A 13,930-nucleotide genomic window follows, 5' to 3' on the forward strand; every position below is an offset into this window, starting at 1 on the left:
CTAAATGTTACACTTTCTGTCTGTAGTTTGGTGCTGATCAGATCGTGTACAATACATTTCTATCAGTGTATCAGTTTTGAAAAGCTGCCTGTTGCTGTTGCAGAATGGGTTGACGTAGTTCGTTAACGTTTTATAAACCAAAACAATGAGCTGAAAGAGGCTAAACCGTTCTGCAGAGCTGGAAAGTTATGTAATGAATCTTGTATGTGCTTCTCTGGAGGCTTAATAATCATCATTTGAATATCATTATTTAAGAAAAAGAAGATATACTTTATTAATCCCTGAGGGGAAATTCAGTTTTTCACTCTGTTGTCATACACACACAGGGCTGAAATACACACACATGCATTAAATGGAGAGTTGTCAGAGTGAGGCAGCTGCCCATGGACAAGCACCCCCACCAGCTAAAGGGCACCTCGGCAGTGCCCAGAAGGCGAGCTGGCACCTCTCCAGCTACCCTTCCCTATGGGCTGAGTCACCTGTTATGCAGCATAGGTACAATACTTATCTATCCCTACTGTGAACGATGTAAACTCACCCCAGTGCGCCTGCCACCGCCATATTTAGTACTCATTATTTTGCTTAATGCAGCAGTATGTCTGTGAGCTCAATAGAGCCTATTGGACGAGTTATGGGATGCAACCCTGCAGCTGAAAAAGGCTGGAGCCTCTAATGCAAACATAAATGCTATCAGGAGATAAAAATACATCTTAATTACGTTTTATGGGATGATTACACTACATGAATCTGACGTCACGTATTTGCTTTGGTACACACAAGCATACAAAGGATGCTTTTAAAGGGCTGAGCTTCATCTGTTTTTGTTTTCTTTGTAAGCTGTAAATGTGTTTATGGGCCTCTACACAATGAAATATTAATTGTCTCCATTATTTTGGCATTTGTTCAGATTGCACGCAGCAGGAAAAACAGGTGAAAAGCCTAACTGTGTTTTAAAAATTCGGAGTAATCCCGCACTACCTTAAGTGAGGTAAATTTCAACCACCTGTGTTAGTCCTCATGAGGGCATGAACATGCACATGGAAGAGGCTCGAGGCTGCTTGTATAAACTGGAGTGCATCACAAAAGCCCTTAATTTGGTGAAATCAGAGGAATACAAACAGACAAATCAATAGAAACAGAGAAGATCACACATTTATAAAGAGAACAGGCTACCAAAAAGACTAATGATCAGCACACTAATCATCCTCCGGGAAACTGGTAAAAATTACTCCAGGCCAGGCTAAAGCGAGGATTATTCCAAACCATGTCTGAAACAGACCGCTTAGTTTAAAAAGCCACTTTGATCTGTAGGTTAAAACCGTCTTAGAGAAACTGGCCTCCTTATTTTAAAATGTCTACACATAACTGCGTACTAATGTCTGTTCATGCTGGAGTCAAAACAGTCAGGATACAAAACACTTGATTTTTGCATATGCTGTTGATGAACACTGTTGTCAAACAATGCAGTGCACAAAGGAAATAGAGGAGATGCTCACAGCTGCATGCAGTTAAAATAAATTATGGGTGGTGGAGAAACAGCTCCAGGAAGGTCTGAGGAAAATAAAGTGTTATATTTTATAATATTTGGACAAACTTTGTCTGTGTGAAGTTTAATTGGCAGCGGCATGGAAAGTTTCACGCATGTATTTGATCATTTCCTTATAGTCAGTAGTGAAATGTAACTAAGCTAATTTAATCAGGTACTGTGCTGTAACAATTGTTATGCATACTAAACAATTTGAAGGTAGTGTAGAGTCCAATGTAACAGGCACAACAGCCCAGTCGAACTGTCAGTCTTGCTTCAATACATCGGACCGGCAAGACCTCATTTAAGTAGACTCTCATTGCCATGCCCTCTTTTGGGAGAAAACAATCTAGCACTCTTTATCAATGGCAACAGTGTAGGCTTCATAGAGAAGGTTGAAACATGTAGTAATACAAGCCGAAGAGTTGCTGTGTAGTTAGTTGCACCAACATCACAAGGGCAGCAGGCCAAGCAAAGCACCTCAGATGTCCCTCTCCCCAGCAACGCTTTCCAGCTCCTCCTGGGGGACCCCAAGGTGTTCCCAGGCCAGATGAGATATGTAATCCCTCCAGTGTGTTCTGGGTCTGCCCCGGGGCCTCCTACCGGTGGGATGTGCCATGAACACCTCTAACAGGAGGCACCCAGAAGGATCCTGATCAGATGCCCGAACCACCTCAACTGACCCCTTTCAACGTGAAGGAGCAGCGGCTCTACTCCGAGCTCCTTCCAGATGTCTGAGATCCTTACCCTATCTCTACGGCTGAGCCCAGACACCCCACGGAGGAAACTCATGTCAGCTGCTTGTATCCATGACCTCACTCTTTTGGTAACTACCCAGAGCTCATGACCATAGGTGAGGGTTGGGACGTAGATAGACCAGTAAATCGAAAGCTTTGCCTTCCGGCTCAGCTCCCTCTTCACCACGACCGTTCTGTGCAGCACCCACATCACTGCAGTTACAAGAATAAATCTTAAAATGCTGATCTCTGAATTGTTTCCCTGCCATATTATAAAAAATATAGAACACAGGAGCTTGGGGTTTGGCTCCAAGCTAGACCAGACTGACATTGCGTCATCACCAACTCCCTCTCCACTTTTGGGGGAAGGACGTGCCATCACACAAGAAGAGAAACAGGAACATTAATAAGTGTTTTACATTTTTACCTATAATACTGCACTACACTACAATAGCAAAGTTTGGAAATTAGCTCGAGCCACCAGCCAAATGCTGGTGAAATATGCAAGTGGCTGCTCAGTTAGCTTTGCTCAACAGTCAAAAAAAATCCCAGTGGTAATAAATTTAATTTCCAACCCTGTACATAGCTATCAAATGAATATTTTAGACCCTTTTGCAGAGTTCTTTCTTTCTTTCATTTAATTTGAAACATTAAAAAGTCGGAGACAGAGTTTTCCACCAGTAGCTTTTGCAATCAAATGACTGCTATGACACGCAAAGTTCAGATGGAGGTCAGGAAGTGATAAACTCATATTCTGGCTGAGCTGGATAAAGAGGAAAATGACTATATAAAAGGGCTGGATGAACCTTTAACATCTGAATTTGAAATTAGTAGACTTCACTCCTCCAGACTGAAGATGGACGTTTTTTATCCACATTTGCTGCTGTTTGTCAGTGACTTTTTTTTTGTCTTTTCCTATTTACATTCTACTTTTGTGGGGACTTAAAGTGGCTCTCCAATTTTTCCAATATAATCTAGTGTAACAGCCATTAACAGCGCAAATCACAGGCACTTGTGCAGCATTGGTAGTGTTTGCCTCCAGTTGCCTGCCCACCATCTGGACATCACACTGATGTATGATGTCCTATGCAAAGAAGCTATTCACTGTGTTAATGTTTATTAGCTCGCTAGATGCAGGCACTTCCAGCAGGCTGCAGTCTAAAAATGCAAACACTGTTTCAAAAGTTACCTCTAATGTTAATTCTGCCACTGTGAGCTGAGACTGCTATATTTATCCTCGAAAGCCTGACAGACATAGCAACAGTAGCTAAGCTTCTGCCGCCCCCTCTGGCCTCACACCAAGTCCTGATGTCACAGTCTGTCTTTAGAGACACTTTGACGTCACTCCTGTATTAACCCTTTGAAACCTGAGCCAACTGGCTTGATTTCTTTAAAAACATGAGAAAAAGGCAGTGAGAAGAAGAAATGACCCCAAAAAATTAGTAAAAGGAGAAATTAGTAAAAAAGAAAAAAAAAAAGGACTAATTAATTAATTAATTATAAAATTAAATTAAAGTAAAATAGGAAATGACCTGGAAAGAGTGCTTAAAAATCATCATAATTCTGTACCATAATTTTAAAATGTAATATTATTAATAATTATACATTAAGTTTTTCCTTAGCTTTTTTCTTTTTTCCTTAGTTAAAAAAAAATAATTTTGTAAATTTTATTTGTTTATTTACTTATTTATTGGTAATTTATGGGACATTTCTCACCAAGTTGCTCACTGCCTTTTTTCCCATGTTTTTTAAAGACACCGCACAGATTTGCTCAAGGTTCAAAGGTTGTGAAGCACAAGAGAAGTGATGTTGCCCCAGGTTTCAAAGGGTTAATTTGATAAAACTTTTCTAAGGGAAACGCCTCTGTGACTCCACTGCTCGGCCTAACTGAACCTAACCCATTAGGTCAGATCTGTTTCTGAGCTGGATTCAGTCACATATGAGGATGTTCCTGGTCAGCAGTCTCTGTGGGGGCTGCTGCCTCTGCCAGGGTTGCATGAATCCTCTGCTGCTGAGGGTCGTTGAAATTCACAGACTGTCAGAGGCTCTGCTGGTCCTGTTTCCGTAGAAACAGCAGAGGGATGGTGGGAATCGAGGAATGCGGGACACCAGTGGTTTGCATTCCCATGTGCAGAGAGATCCATTCATTCATCCGTTCATTTAGAAACTGCAAAATAATGTCAAAACACATCACCTGCCGAGGCCGAGGCCCAGACTATCAGTTCACCAGTGCTTTTTCTTCAGACACAGGAAAATGCATTGGGATCTCTGGGAATCTCTGGGAACACAGATCTTCATTCAAACACTTCATTAAGTAAATGTAAAAAACTACTAGAATTAAAATGTACTTATGAACCAAAGGTAAAAGTACTCACACAGAGTGGCTCATTTCACACTCATATAACTGGACTATAATTCGCGATTTATTAATGTGTGACTTTAATGTTGCAGCTGGTAAAGTTGGAGCTATTTTGTAATTATTTATTACATAATAATTCATCATAATTGATTAGCTGATTTATGTATAAAGTAGCATAAAATGAAAATAGTCAAGTACAAGTAGCTCAAAATTGTATTTAAAGGGCCAGTGTGTAAAATGGGTTGAAAACAGTGACATCAGTGGTCAAATTCTAGATTGCAGGGCTCACTCGCTCACCCCTCCTGTCAGGTAAATGACGGTGGCCTCGTAGGGACAAAAAGCCTTGCGCACGAGTTTTTCAGGAGTAGGTCTATCTAGCGACGAGGTGAATATTTATTTAGAAATCTAAACCATGTTATGATATTGTAATGAATCCCTCACGAGCAGGAGACCAGAGGAGCGTTCGGGAAAAAGGTTAAACTAAAAAAACTTTTCGCTACTCTCTATCGAAGAACTACTAACACTCTCTGCTGTTTCCTCCTCCTTCTTCCTTCCTCCCGCTGTCTTTGTTGGTTTATTTATACACGCAAAACGCATTCTCTGGCTGGCTGGATTGTCCGCTCGGTCTGCCGTACATACATGGTGGCGCAAGATGGCGACCTCTCTAAAGCAACGCCCTTGCTATATATATATATATATATATATATATATAAAAGCATAATTATAAGGCTACGAAAACCAAACAAATTTTATTTTATAGCGATTATACACTTGTATAAACATATCAATGGGTAGAATATTCAGATTCAGATTCAGATTGAATATAAACCATGCCAAATATTACACACTGGCCCTTTAAGTGCAGCCAACCTTAAGTCAATATAGTCTCTGTCCATTACTGGCAAACGGTATTATGAAAGCAAAACTATAAAACAAAACAAAATGAAAAATATTGGGCAAAAGCAAATAATTTACTCTTTACTAATTTGAAATTTACAGGAATCTAAAAAACTGATGATGACACATTAGACAAGTAATACATGTTATATATCAAGCTTTTGTTTTTAGAAAATAACAATACATGATGTGGCATAAATGATGTAAACAAGTAATATTGTCCTCGTGACTCAAAGGACCCAGATGTGCTCGCCACCCAAAACAAAACCAAAAGAAGAAAATAACAAAATGAAAACTGAACAAAAAAGAGGGAGAGAAACTGAAACTACACATGTCTGGGAAAATGTACTGTAGTTCACATTTGGGCTCAAAAGATAATTGGCTAATGTGGGTTATCAGACAATCTCGAACTACACAATTGGTTTAAAGTGGGAGTGCAGACAAAGTGATCCATTAGACCAGTGGCACAAATTTGGGGCTTTTTGTGGCTTCTGAAATACATATAAACAAAGGGAGGAGAACTGAAAGGAACACATGCATAAGGGTTCAAAAACACTTTCCCCAGTGTTGAAATATTTGATTTGACAGGTGAGTACGTAAAATTCAATTTATAGCACCTTAAAAAACTCTTTTAAAACCTATGTTGCAAAGTGCTGCATGGGATGTTGTTTAAAGTGACAGGATTTGTTCTTGTTAATGTGAAATCTTCTTTTCTTTAGTTTCTTTTTTTCCATCTACTTTGTCTATGTTTTCCTCTTTACAGGACAAGTAAATGCCTGTGATGTTATCAGCCAATGACAGCCCTTACATACAGTGAAGATGATGATGGCGCTGAACGTACTCCAGGATTTAAGAAAGGTGCTTTTCAGTATATCCACTGTAATTTATGTAATCATATGTTGGAGGGTTTAGTGTATGTTTACATATTTATATATGTTTTAGTATGTGGTGTTTAGTATATGTGTGTCTTACATGGCTCCTCAGTAACTTTTTCTTTGGGGACAGTGGAGTTAATGTTGAGAATTTTACCACAAGGTCCATTTAGCAGCTGTTCTTGAGCTTTTGATCACATCCCAAAAGATCTCTTTTAATAGTTTACCAATTGTCATGAGATTGCATGAATAAATGCTTTTCTGAGCACTTGAAGGACCAGCCTGGTCACCAGAGGAAAATGTTGACATGGTACGTTACTGCAAACCACAAATACGTTACATTTGTATGTGTCATATGAACCTTGGAGGCTTGGAGACTTGGAGGTGGAGGGGATGCTGGACGGCGTGTTACCCTAATGGCAAACTCCGAAGCTGAGAAATGAAGCCAATGCATAAGTGCCCCCCACACAGTTTAATATATTCTGCCTCATACTTGGGTTTGGCCATGCAGTCGAGCTAGTTAGCTGTCTCTGTCAAGTAGCTGTCTGTTAGTCACTCACTTTCAGGGTGAAAACAGCACTTCAAAATAAAAGCTCTGTGCCAGGAATTCACTGTGCTTCAAAATAAAGTTTGTTTTTTACAAACTTGACATGTTTGCAGGTCACTTGCGGTCCATTAAAAATAGTCCCACAGCCCACTTTTGGACCACGACCCACCAGTTGAGAACCACTTACCTTGACCAGCAAACAACAAAACTGGTTGTTTTAAAGTGAGTCATCACTGTGTTTCCAGCGGATTCTTACCCACCAAATGTGGGCTCTTTACTAAGACATTGCCGTTTTTTCACCAGGGATAGTGCCACTTTTTAAGCCAAACATGATCTTTTTTCTTAACCATTATCAAGTGGTTTTTGGGCCAAACCTAACCATGTTAACCACAGCATTGTTTGCCCGACAGTGGCTTGTTGACTGCAGGTAATGCTGGATTTACTAATGTGTATCATCTATGGTTGGTTGGGGTCCAGGTGTCTTGCTCAGGATCCAAGAAAGAGAAGTGAAGTGTGAAGTTGTTTGTAGGAATGGTTCTCAAAAAAGCTGCAAGCAGCAATATCACAGGCTTAAGCAACCCGCCCTTTCGGAACAGCCATGATTTGAACGGGCACTGCACTTGTAAGGTCAAATAGAGTAAATACTGAAGACAAAATCTAAGAAAAAAGAAAATGTATAATCTCTAAGCCTGTGTTTGTCGTGTTTCAGGCTGATAACGGGAGAGAAAATCTTCTCTGCATCATAAACGTGGCCTTCCTAAATAGGTGAGTAGTTTTAATCCTTGCTGTTTTTGTCTCTAATCACTTCCCTTCCATTTATATGCATATTGTAACACTACATTCGCCCCCGTGCCCTCAGTTTAATTGTTTTTCTCCTGTTCCCAAACAAACCTTTTTAGCAGAGCTCATGCTTACGTAAGAGCCACAGAAAACAAAACAGTCCAAAAAATAAATGGTTTCCACTCAGGAGGAGGGGGCGGGGGGCTCCCATTCAGAATATGACATCTATGTTTTAAATTATGTCAGATCCCAGCGCTCCCCTCCCTCTGCTGGAATGTCTCCTTTTAGCACTGAGGAATTTTATTGCTCTACCTTCCCTCTGTTGTGGTGACACTGGGGGACAAAAACCAGCGGTGACCCCATGGGGGCATCTGCTTGACTCACCACCTAGATGCACATTGTGACTCTGGCATAACTTCGCTGTTAGACGTCACAAGTCATTGTGTCGGGGCGTTTTTGTGTCTCAGGACAAAGCGTGAAAGAGAGAAAAGAAAACAATCCAGATGCCTTCTCTGAAATGGCTCAGCCTGCCCCCTTTTATAATGCAAGTGGGGGTCAGCTTTGTTCGAACGCGGCGATAGTTGTCGTTTTAGAGAAACCAACTTTCAAAGCACATACCTACGTCTTGTAATTAGGTTAGCTGTTCCCCTCTGTCTGGACTCACTGATGGCTCTGTCCTGTCATGGGGATTACTCTCACTCGGCTAAATTATACAAATTACATTCATGTGTTGGAGCTATGTATTTATTTTCTCTGACTGATTACCAGTTGCTCAAATCCCAAAGCACGCACAGGCTGCAATTAAAGACTTTTGGAACAATGGGTTCTCACCGCAAATATAATTTTTGTTTTCTTTGTCTGCTTTTTGTAAATATCTGGCAAAGTCTTCAATGCTGCTTCTACAACAGAGACGCTGCTGAAGAACACAAAAACCCAACGAGGACTTATTGTCTTTCTTATTTCCAGATGTCCAGATGGATTTTATTAGATTACAGGGGATAAAGTATCATTTGAGAGGAACGATTGCTAAATTTGATCGCGTTTGGCTCTCTGCCCTGGAACCTGTAGCAAGTGTTCATGAAGAGTAAAATGTGCTATTTTTATCTGCTATTTTTTTCACTTTCTTCTTTTATATCTTCTCCGTATCTTCTCTTTAATTAATATTATTTTGCATACAGATGTTAGTATGCACATACTATCTACAGGCGTGTATTCTTTTGCCACTAACAAATTTTATCTGTTGCTGTTAAAATCCATGTGTAAAATGAAGGAATACGATTTAGACTGCCAACACCTGTCTAATCTGAGCACATCTATATGATCTGTCTCCCTCTTCCTCTCAGCCACATACTCACTGCGCAGTATTTCTTCACACCAAATTGATATGTGAGGTAGCTGGTGAAGTTGATACAGAAACGAGTAATCGTGTGTGTATGTGTTTCTTTTTATTGATGGTTATTGGTTAGAATTTGACTGTCAGTCAAAACAAATAAGGTTGTGCGGCCAGTAGCGTTGCTGTTATGAAGCAGTGGCAAGCAACTTTTCAATATGTAGCTCTATCCAATCATACATAAATCTTTTTTTGTGCATCTCCTCTTTCCACCAGTGGCCAATGGTCTGATGATTTTACCAAGATTTGTCGCACACGATGTATTGCTGCTCCTGTGCTTTATTCCCACACCAAACAAATAAGCAACGTTTCGCCTCACGTAGGAGGCTTCATCAGGCTTCATCAGGCTTGGCCAAACAAATAAGCAACAATTTCACCTCACGTAGAGGCAGCCTGATGAAGCCTCCTACATGAGATGAAACGTTGGTTATTTGTTTGGTGTGGGAATAAAGCACGGTTGCAGCAATACATCGTTTGCGACAAATCCTGATTTCTTAAGTTTTTCCTTTGATGTCAGCACCGATTGGAAAAAGTTGATTCGGAGGATGTGCATTCTTTATATTTGTTTCAACTGATGATTTTACCAGCCACTGCTAAAAATCTACCCTCATTTAGCGGATGGCAGGTGGAAATTTCAGGCTCTGGTCCAATGTCATGATGATTTCCTGAATTTCCTTTAACTAATATTACTCAGTGACTGTGCTTATTTGAAATATATTGTATTAATGATGTCTTTTGTGGCCTTAATGTAAAACCTAAGATTTGTAATATAAGCAGTGGTTGAGGAAGTACTCAGATCCTTCGCTTAGTTCTTCTTCTGTGGCAATGAAAAACAGTTGTTGTTTTTTTGTCATATTATTATTGATCAGTGTTGTAAGTCTAAAGAAATTCTTTCATTCTTCAGTCGCAATATACCGAATTTAAAAAATGTTTCAGTGTTTATGGAGTTATCACCCCTTGCTGCTTGCTGCCAGCTCAGCCACCACCATGTAGAGAATGTATTACGCAGAAATCCCTTCTGTTAACAAGATAGTATGTCATTACAATTACTTTAAGGACGTGGGTAAAATAATAATACCTACATAGAATATTAATCTGCAAACTAGTAACTGCATCATGTCAGATAATTGTGGTGCACACTGGCCTACGCCTGAAAGGCACCGACGTGTGAATCCCACCTCCTCCACAAGATCGCTACGGAGACATCACAGCGCTTGTGTCACACACACCCTGCTCCATACACCATCTGTTACCTCCAAGGCTGCCTGGGTCAAGGCAAGATGGAGGGACCTATGGAAGTCAGCAGAACCAACAAGGCTCCACCACCCCATTGAAGACCCCACATATGTTCCTGGGCAGCACCTGCCCCGAAAGCAATGGGCAACTGTCAACCGTGAGGTGTAGGACACTTCAGGGCAGCAATGCAAAAATGGGGTCTCATTGACAGTGCCCACTGCGAATGCGGGGACCCACTACAAACTGTGGAACACGTTATAACCAGCTGCCCCAAACACAAGCTACTAAATGCCGATTGGGGTCTAATTGACCTGGACGATGAAACACTGGAAAGGCTTGCCTCAACGGAGCTGATTGTCTCAGGACACACGCAAAAAGAAGAAATGGGGTGGAGTAAAAAGGACAGTTTTTGCGTCCGAGGTGTAGTGTTGTGGAGTAGAAGTATAAAGCAGCAGAAGATGGAAAACTCAAGCACAAGTACCTCAAAATTTTACTGAAGCACAGTACTTGCGTAAATGTACTCAGTTCCACCGCTGAATAGAAGTGACAAGTGAAGAAGTTCATGAGAGTAGGAAGGGAGTTTTATAGGAACAGCTTGAGAGACAGGAAATAGAGAGGGCCCTGCTGTTTGTTTTACGTTCATATAAAATGTACTGACACACAGCAATGTTGTGATTTTTTTTTTTTTTTACAGTGAAATAATACAGAAGTAATTTGTTTAGTCCCACTCAGAGGAATCATAGAGGTGTTCGTTCTGCTTGAGTGAGACACAGTGAGTGTAACCACGCCTGTGTAAGCAGAGAACATCTGTTCTCTCAAGCGATGTACTTCTTCCCAAAAACCTACATGAAAAAGAAACAATAAAATCTTTTCCCTGTAACCTCCGGAGAGAAATCTTGTATCACACTATCTGCATAGAAATCCAATTTTGCCGTACAGGCCTGTTTTCAATTTGCCTCATGTGATTCACTGCCAATTGTAACAGCAACTTATTTGTCTGGATCTGCGGTTGCGAGGAAGACCAGATGTTGGACTCAAAGGCCAGATGAAGGAAGTCAGAGGGTCTGTGTGTCTGCGGCGGGTCAAGGATGGACAGGATGTTGATAAACTAACAAACCTCAACTCCTTAAAGAAAAAAAAACCCTCTCTTCTCCCAGCTGCCCTCATATCTTCGCTTCTTTATCCCTTACATCTTAGTGTAGATCTCCTGGCCCCTCATTTATTTCCCCTCGTCTTGCCTCCACCCAAACCCGTCACCTAGTTTCTCTCACCTTTCTCTGCCTGTCTTCCTGCTCCTCTCCCACGGTGAGGAAGCCATGAGGCCTGCAGATGTGCCAGTTAATTAGGTTTCCTTATCTACAGGCAGCTCACCTACAGTCCAGCAGAGCCGGGGCTGGGAGTCCGCGCAGCAGACTCAATCACGGACACAAACAACAACGAAGGATAGGCTCGTTATTTTTCCCTCTAACTTATCAAGTCGTTTAATGAATCCTGCTGCAGAATGAGGAGGCAGCTTCATGTCATCACAGAGCAGAGGCAGAGAGAAAGAGGGAGGAAAATGAACGGAGTGTCTTGACACAGACCCAAACCGCCCTTTCGTTGTGCCCAATAAAAGCAGTGATATATGATCATGTATCTTCCATATGTGATGCAGACTCACACAGCATCTCGGGGCTCCATCAGTCCGACAATTGATTCTCGGTACAAACCACAGGAGGCAAACTCCAAGCTTAAAGATAGATTTATTGTATTTTCTTGTTTTGGCTTGTGGACAGTGAGCAGGTGAATCCGGTGCTTGTCAGTAAAACTTGTGTCTCGACATGTGGATTCAAACTTGGCCAGAGCTTGTTAAAAAATGTGGCTGTTTATGGACATCTACTAAAATGAAGTTGAAATGATGTTAGCAGAGTTGCATTTGAGTCCAAAACGGCCGCAGCGGTCGCAGGTTCGACTCTGGCTTGCAACCCTTTGCTGCATGTTAACCCCTCACTCTCTCTCTCACTCCATTTCAATCTGTCCTGTCCATTAAAGGCAAAAAGCCCCAAAAAATAATCTTAAAAAAAAAAAAAAAGTCTGTTTGTGACTTAAATTCCTGTATATGCTGATGAGAGATTGTGCTTAGATCTTTGGTCATCATTATGACTTATTTTTACCAAGTACAGTGAGTGCCTGAACATAACCATGAGAAGTTTAATAATAATGTGTCGTCACTGCAAGAGCATTTTGTATCACTAGATCAAATATTTTATCAAGAAACAAATGAAATACTCTGTCCAAATTTTACTAATACTTTCAGTATGATTTTTTTCCCACTCACTAAATATGTTAATTAATACCATTTCCTCGTTATGTTAATAGGAAACGTAATCTGGCTGATATTACATTGCAAATCTGTCATATAGAAACAAATTTCTTGGTGACAGGGTTGTCAATTTAGAGAAAACATTTTTATGGGGGGTGGATGAAATTACACAGAATACTCTGGTTGACATGACGTGACGTGACACAAGCGTCATCATCACTCAATCTGAAATGCCTCGCCATTCTCATCATACAGTCAGATCAACACAGTCTCACTCCCAACTCCTCAAATACACGAGCTTGGTGAGTGGCTGTACACTTCAAACTGTGACATTCAAGGTCCTCCTCTAGCATCAGTTTTGAACGTTTAGGGACAGCGTGTGAATTTCCCCTCGTTACATCCTACAGTGAGAAAGGGAAGCGCGGTGTTACAGTGGTCAGCACTGTCGCCTCACAGCAAGAGGGTTCCTGGATCGAACCCAGGGTGGGGAGTTCGAATCCTGGGGCAGGGGAGCCCTTCTGTGTAGAGTTTGCATGTTCTCTCGGTGTCAGTTTGGGTTATCTCCGGATACTCCAGCTTCCTCCCACAGTCCAAAGACATGCAGGTTAACTGGTGACTCTAAATTGTCCGTAGGTGTGAATGTGAGTGTGAATGGTTGTCTGTCTCTGTGTGTCAGCCCTGTGATAGTCTGGTGACCTGTCCAGGGTGTACCCCGCCTCTCACCCAGTGTCAGCTGGGATAGGCTCCAGGCCTCCCACAACTCTCAACAGGGTAAGCTGTTATAGAAAAAATGAGCATCCTATAGTGTCATTCAAATTACATTTCTGTCTTTATAGTAAACATTGGTTTTGTCACTAAAACTACTTTAAAGTTAGGCGACAAAACTACTTGATTAGTTTAGAAAGAAGATCATGGTGTGGGTTAAAATATGTATGTTTGTTACGGAACTTAACAAGAAGGTCACGTGAAGAAAATCTCACATCAGATTTTCACGTTGGACACGAACACCTGTCTCCTGGTTAAAGTACTGTGTTTGTTTGACCTATCCAAGCTACATGGACTTTGTCACTCTTTATACTATGTAATTGCTGTGGAGGGTGTACAGTGTGCGTTTTTGGGCTGTCCCAGACGAAAGATGACCCTTGTGAAAGAAACATGGTCCTGGCTCTTAAATGGAGGTTCTACGTCGCGCAGTGAGAGAGGTTCAAGGATGGCCGTTGTCACAGTCTTGCGATCAAAAAGACAGCCTGGGATAAAATCCTGACAGTGTCAGAAATATTGGATG

The sequence above is a fragment of the Epinephelus fuscoguttatus genome, linkage group LG6, assembly GCF_011397635.1.
Source record: "Epinephelus fuscoguttatus linkage group LG6, E.fuscoguttatus.final_Chr_v1".
In the NCBI taxonomy this organism is placed as follows: domain Eukaryota; kingdom Metazoa; phylum Chordata; class Actinopteri; order Perciformes; family Serranidae; genus Epinephelus; species Epinephelus fuscoguttatus.